Source organism: Marmota monax, unplaced genomic scaffold (assembly GCF_021218885.2).
Source record: "Marmota monax isolate L192 unplaced genomic scaffold, Marmota_monax_Labrador192_F-V1.1 WCK01_AAM20220418_F8-fsc02918, whole genome shotgun sequence".
Taxonomy (NCBI): Eukaryota; Metazoa; Chordata; class Mammalia; order Rodentia; family Sciuridae; genus Marmota; species Marmota monax.
In genome coordinates this window covers 1-7430 of record NW_026692898.1, presented here as the reverse complement: position 1 = coordinate 7430, position 7430 = coordinate 1, and the positions used below count along the sequence as shown (strand labels likewise).

At 43.4% G+C, this 7430-nt stretch overlaps 1 long non-coding RNA gene across 1 annotated transcript; it reads left to right on the top strand.

Moving 5' to 3' along the window:
• Positions 1–51: 51 nt before the first annotated feature.
• Positions 52–6824, top strand: LOC131424417 (uncharacterized). The gene is made up of 2 exons (XR_009227377.1): positions 52–1606; positions 5590–6824. It is a non-coding gene; the product is annotated as an uncharacterized LOC131424417 (long non-coding RNA).
• Positions 6825–7430: the final 606 nt, after the last annotated feature.

Below are 7430 nucleotides of genomic sequence, written 5' to 3'. Positions count from 1 at the left end.
CCTCAGAGCAGCCTCAGGGGACTCTTGGCTTACAGACTTTCGTGAGTCTTGTCTTTAGGGATGCCTGGGGCTCCTTTGTCCTTAGAGCAGCCTGAGGGGGATGCCCCTTTTGGGCACCCTTGTGGGTCACATTTCTAGGGTCGCCTAGGCTTTCCTTCTCCTCAGAGAAGCCTGATGGAGATGCCAGGGTTGGGGACCATTGTGGGTCTTGTCTCTAGGATCACCAGGAACCCCCTTCTCCTCAGAGCAGCCTGAGGGAGAAGCCTGGTGTGGGGACTCTCCTGGGTAACCTCTCTAGGGACACCTTCTCAGAGCACCTGAGGGAGATGCCAGGCCTTGGGACCCTCATGGGTCATTTCTCTAAGTAGATCCAGGGTTCCTATCTCCTCAGAGTGGCCTGAGTGAGACGCCAGTGTGGGGACCCTACTGGGTCTCACCTGTAGGGCATGTCACAGCTTGTAGGGGCATGCTGCAACATGTGGTGCCACAGTCTGGCTGGGCACAAAATAACCGAGCCGCCAGGAGGCACTTGTAGGTACAAACAGGAACTCCTTTATTGCCCGAACTCCCGAGAACAACACCCACACGGCCTTTCCAGGAACATCACCAACCGGAAATCCCTCCTCCAGAAGTTCCCCAACCAAAGTGAACTCCCCAGGAATCCCCAGGAGAACTCCGAAGTAGTGGGGCGCCCTGGGCACCCTAGGCAGACAGCAGGGGTCTATACACAACTGAATACACAGCTTAACTTAGACATTATCATCTCAATGGCTCACTGGCATCACCTCTCAACCACTCCCTCTGGTAAAATGCTAGGCATCATTCCTACTTGACTGTGGCTCTCAACATCTCCCCCCTGACAGATTATTCTAATGTCTTCTTTATGTAAGTGGGTTTTCCAGACTGTGGGAAAAGGAGCAGTTTTAGAGATATCCCTTCCTGAGATTGTTACAGAAAGACACCAAAGCCTGTGCTCTCCCATAAGGTAGCTATGAATCTTTATGCATGTGACAGATTTTGGAGAGTCCCACACCTTTGCTGCTACTGAGAAATTGTGGAAATAGATCATATAGGAATGACCAGTCCACTCTACTAGGGTCAGGTAACCTAGTGGAGACTCAGGTGAGGTCTGACTTCCACCTTAAATCTTCTTTGATTTCTGTTTTTGGCAGAAGAAAGATGGTCCAAATTTAGGTATCCAAGCTAGGAGAGACAATGCAGCTCATCGGTGCTCTCACAATCAAACCTGAGAGCAACAGGCCTCCAGAGACTTCAGACAAATGTGAGCACTGGGCTGGCTTCTGAATATTTCACACAGGCTTCTTCAGTTTGCTTTCTCCCACATAGGGAGTGGGAAAGGTGTTTCAGCAGCACTGATGGAACCAAGTGAGTGATGCCTGAGCACAACCAGATGAGGCTGATGCACTTTGCTTCCTTTTAGAAAAAGCCCCTTCTGTACCTGATTTGTAATCTGGTGTATTAAGATTTTTTGTTTTTATGTTTTATTTAGAGACAGGATCTCACTAAGTTCCTTAGGGAAGAATGGATAATGTTTGGCTGGAAATAAACTTCTCCATGCTGTGTGCATCCAATAATAAGTCAAAAGGTTAGTGTCATATTGTATTCAACCAGCCCTATGTGGTGTTGATGGGACTCATTATTTCTGTATAAAACTTACTTAAATGTAAATTTTAGTCCTTCTGAAAATCATTACCAGATAATGGTAGGATTATTGTACAGGAAGGGTGCTTAACTTTGGGCAGGGACATAATTAATTGATATTAGCAGATGCATTTACCTCCATTATGGACTTAACTAAGGCACTAGACTGTGTGGTCTGTGACCCCTACTCTAACAAGTATTATTCACTGTGGAAGAGCAATAAAACCTCCCTTGGATTCAGGCCTTGTCCTGACATTTGGCGCTACATAATCTATGGTAACACTCTTTTAGCACCATCTTATCATGTAGCAGGCACTCCCAGATGACGCTTATTGTTCATCTAGAGTATGATTCACTGACCTCATGATGACTTGTTTGGCAAGTGGCATAGTTACTGTGGACTGGCATGGCTGTGTACCCTCAGGCACTGTCACTCTTGTGGCAAGTTTATTTCCCATCCTGCAGAACAGCAGTGCCTTTGGGGACCTAGCCCAGGGTCTTGAACACATTGAATACTTGTTGGAGGGAATTTTGCTCATCCACAAATATTGGCTCAATGTGTCTCTTCAGAGCCAGCCTCCAGTTCTCATTGTATTGGTGAGACTTGTGCCACCATCACACTGGGGAAGGACATTGCCTTCCTCCTGGCAAATGAGATGCAAATGACTCTGACATTTCAAAAACTTTACTAATTAACTCTAAATGGGCTCTGACCTGTGTGTCAAGATCACATGCTTGACTTTGACTCCTTTTTCTAATACCTGGAACATGAAACTCTCACTTTCAGTGAGATGAGGCTACAACCCTCAAGCAAAAGTCTACACATTGGGTCAGTTCACCCCTTGGGTCAGTGTGGAAAGGGAATAGAAGTGGACATGGCTTTCAGGACCCTCAAGAAAGGGGTAGGAGGCAGAATGGTCCAGTATGGGAGAAAAGTTCAGGCTGCGGAGGGTTGGGGCAGAGGGGATCTCCCGAAAGACAATTGGGAAGGGGGATGGGGTCTGTCACTCTGGCATCCCATTAGGTGAGGGCTGCTGTGGGACCACCAGAGCAGGCTGCAGGGGAACAGGGGCTTCTGCCTGGGGGCTGCTGCCTCTGAAGGCATGACGCCTGTCTTCATGGAGGTGCGGCTCTGATGGAAGATTTGGAATTTGGAGTTGAATGTCAATATTGGCAACATCCTGAGGAGGGCCTATTCTGATCGCGGCAGTCATGCCATGTCTGCATCGTCTGTTGACCCAGTACAGCAGTGGGCTGTAACTGAAGGTGGCAGCTCTCATCACCTCCACCCACTGCTGGGCATGCTGCCTCCTCTGCAGGTTCTTCCTCCAGTGTAGTAAGAGGATGCAGCCACCAGTTATCATGGTGCAGAGCCCCAACAATCTGAAGAACCATGGGACCCACACTGAGGCAGTAAAAAAAAAAAAAAAAAAAAAGGAAAGAGGCAAGCTGACTGACAGCTCTAGCTTGGGACCTGAACTGTTTCTCATTCCTCTCCTGGATTTAACTCCTTCTTCCTCTCCTTCCTTCCCACCCTTCTCGAAGACATGCCTAATAATTTCCTGATTCAGTCAAACCTATATCTGCAAGGCACATAAGAGACCCCATTAGCCTTTTCCAGATAAGGAACACTAGGTGTAGAGGGGCCATGACCTTCCCAGACTCAAGTCAGGCCTTCTGGCTCCAGTCCAGGACCCATGCAGTCCTTCAGACTGAGAAGCCTCATGAAGGGCAAGGACCTCAATTGTATCTTTTCTGCTTGGGCAGAACATGGTCTCTGCCTTTGAGGAGTCCTTAGTTTCCTAGAGGAGTCTGTCTCTTAACTAATAGCACTCCATTCAGGCAGCCACCACCCCATGCATGCAAAGGGTCTTCCCTGAAAGTTTGTCCTCCACACTCAAAGTCTGGGTGTACTTATGGCCTGCAAGGCCCAGATCCTCCTTTTGCAAATCCATAAGGTTCACTCTGGTTACCGGGCCAATAGCTCTTGAAAGAGTGAACTCACCCACTACTCTGCCTACCAATGGGAGTCCCCAGAAGGCCCCAGTCCCAATGTTCTCTAAAGATGAGGTCACCGGGTTCTGAGCTTCAGGAATTCTAGGGCTTGTGCTTGTAGAGTTGTTGACAGTTGATGGAATAAGGGACTCCATCTTGTGACATCTCATGAGAATTTTGTCTTCCATGAAAGACTGGTCCACCATAGAATTGTTTGTCCCCAACTTTGTGTGATGAACTCACAGGGCAGCCTCCAGGAAAGGGCCCTTACACCCTCAGGGGCTTCTACTTGTGTTTTCAGTTGTTAGGGAGCCATTTTCCAGTGGGGAGTGGGGCAGGGAGGACAGTGAGCATTGGACAGCCCTACCCTCAATAAATATCTTACCTAGTTGTCAGGGAACACAACATCTCAGAAGAACCATGTGGTCCAAACCTCCTCCTTTGGCTCCTACCATCTCTGTTTTGTTTCTTCAAGAAGTGTTTTTTTGGGCATCTTCAGGTCCCATGGGACCTCCCCCCACGTGGTCCTGCTTCTCTTTCCAGCTCCATCTCCCTTCCCACCCGTCATATACCTTTCTGCCCTGGGCATGCCAGATTCCCACAGACCCTGCTTATTCCCCTCTGGACTTTTTGCTCCCTCACTCAGGAGTGTCGCTTACCACATTTCCACCACACTGAACACCTCCTTATCCTCCCAGGTGGTCAACTCCCCTACTCTGAGACAAATAGTCCTTTCAGTTGATTTCCCAGTTTCTAGAACTCTGAAGCAGATGAATTTGAAACAAATTGGTCCCAGTTACAGGAATAAAAGTGATTTCAACAACTATAAATTTGTATAAAGTGTAACATATAGTGTTCTACAGATTTAATATATTATTTTTAGAAAGTTGCTCTATTTGAACTGGTATAAAAGTGATGCCTTTTGAAATAACACCACCCGCCCACCATGAACAACTAAAGTTCAGTTAAGTATAAATTAAATTTTAAAAAAATTAACCTGAAAAACCCCAGCATGATGATCTGCCACTGAGTCTTATTTTAAAATTGACATTTTTTTTTCATCCCCCTCCCCCCATCCCCAACCTGGGGGGAAACAGGATTACTTTATGTCCCCATCCAGTTATCTATTCTTGAGCACACACCCACCATGGGAGTGAAGAAATTCAGAGTTGGGGATGGCAGCAGAAGACTTAAAAAATGATTATATCCCAGATTAACAAGTGAAGTAGATCCAGGCACACCTGAAATCACATCATTAAAAACCCTCTGTTCCCCCTGATGTGCAGAATCACAGCCTCTGGGACAAGAGTCCCCTGTCTTTTTCCTTTGCTTTCAAAGCAATTAAACTTCTGCTTATCAACTAATATACAGATAAACAAATGGGTATATCCATCCAACAGAAATTATGTGTGGATTTGTGTATGTACATATACATTGTATTTATATAAGATTTTGATATTGGGAATGGAACCCAGTATTTAGTTATTGAATAAACAATATAGGAAGCCTAAATCAATTAAAAATTGATTAGTAATTTTCTCTCTTGAAAAAATGTTCATAGCAATTATACTTATTTTCTACATCTGTATTACTTGTTGAGATGTGCATATATATGTGTGTTTGTCTATAATATATGTATAATATAAAATATATAATACATACACATATATATCTACATATATCTATATCTATTATCTATCTATATCTATAATCTATATATCTATATCTGTAACTATCTATCTATCTCGCTATCTATCTATCTATAAAGTTAGGGCTGATGCATTAAGACTATGTAGGAATAACAGTTAACAAAGAGATGTGCTCCTTATAAGTAATCTTTATTTGAAAGTCCTTGGAAAGATCAATTATTGCTACAATTAAGAAATCAAAACAAGTTGACTTGTATCTAATTTTTCCTATTTTATTTCATAGAGTGCTGTGTGGAGTGCTCCTCAGCCTTAGAGATTCACAGATATTCCAGAACACAGTGTCCATGGTTTGCAGGTATCACTCCTTTGATCCTGGAGTTTTTTAAGTCTCTGGGCTGGGGCTCCATCCCAGCTGTCTCCTTGACCTCATCTGTTTGTGGAGCCTTCTGCCCAGCAGGGATAGCAGGAGTGGTCCTGATGTTGAGAGGAAGGGTCCCTTCACCTAGGATACGGGTGCCTCAGAAAAGACTCCTCCCTTTTTATTGCCCTACTTGTGTAAATGCAACTAAGACTGTAAACGGTGCTGTATGGGTGTGTGGCTACTGGCCACAGGCTTTTAAATAGATTCTAAGTGTTTGATGTTCTAGCACCCTGAATGATTCGAAGATGATTGAGTAAACATCTTATCCTAATTTTTAAATTATCAAGCTAACTTTCATTGTGGTGAAAAAAGATAAACACCAGCTTTTTTGTTAAAAACAATCATGAACATAGAAATCTGTGGGAACAAGTGCATGGAGTACTGCATACATGGCATACCTTAAGGGTGTCTGAGAGGCAAAGCACGGCCCTGTGCTAGGCGGGTGAGTAGCATACCATTCACCCCATAGGCACAGCCCTAGGCATGAGGCCACATGTTGCAGTACCAGCACTTGGTCCATGGCCCCTCCTTGATTGGTTGCTGCCAGGACAGTTGGACAGAAATTGTATTGGTGGCTGCCTATAGTCTGCTCAGCTATTGCCTAAGTTTATATACACGGTAACTATGCAATAAAATCAGACCCGCTTCCTGCTTGGTCTCTGAAGGTCTTGATTATCAACTGTACAGCCACACTCTCCTCTACCCTGTACCATGGACCTCCTCACTGGATGAGAGAGAGCCCACAGATATCCATCTCCAGGAACTGTGATTGGCATGGTGATAACCAGGAAGCAATAGTATGATGGTTTTAGTTTTACATCTGAATCTATAACATTCTCAGTTCACCTTGGCAAAATCAATTAATTCCAATAACTTCAACTTAGAAGGATTTTCTGATCCTTGACAACTAAGTTTGATCTATGTTTCTCACCCTTGACCAGGAACTCTCATTTGGATTTAGAAATTGTGATTAAGTTTCTTAATCAAGTATTTGTGTCTGTGACAAAATCAATGTTAATTTTAGTGTGCCCCTAAAGCCCCTTCAAGTGTGAATATGAAAGTAGCAAGTTATGTGTTTGTTGCCAGGTTGGAGTCATCACAAATCAAATATGAATTATGCCCTATCAAAATGTTTAATTATTGAATAGCCTGAAGAGGTTTTCTGTTTTTAAAAATGATTTACTGTCTTTAAAAGGGACAATATAAAAAAGTTTCTCTTATGCCACTTATCCTTAAGAGCATGGACAAATGATGCATTATAAAGTACTATGAACATTGGATCAGCCACAAAATACAGAGTTATTCTTACACTGTCAGCTCTACTGTCCATGAATATATCAGAGCAGTTACTTATAATTTTTTAATGTAAGGAAATAATCCACCATGAGTGAGAATCAGCAGGCAAATGACATCAGGATCAGACATTCAAAAATTTTACAGAATGAAATGGTGTTAACATTCCATAGTAAAGTATGCTTAAAGGGGAAAATTATTAATGGAATAAAAGTCATAAGAAAAGAAACTAAGAATGTTGAATTAAAAGGTCAATTTAGATTTTGATATTTAACAATGGTAAACTTCACAAAAATAAAGGAAAATTGGAGGAAGTACCAAAGAGCAGTTTACACCCAAAGAACATGTTTAACTAGAAAATACATGAAAATATCCATGGTTTAGTTGAGAGCCATAAAGATGTGGAAGGG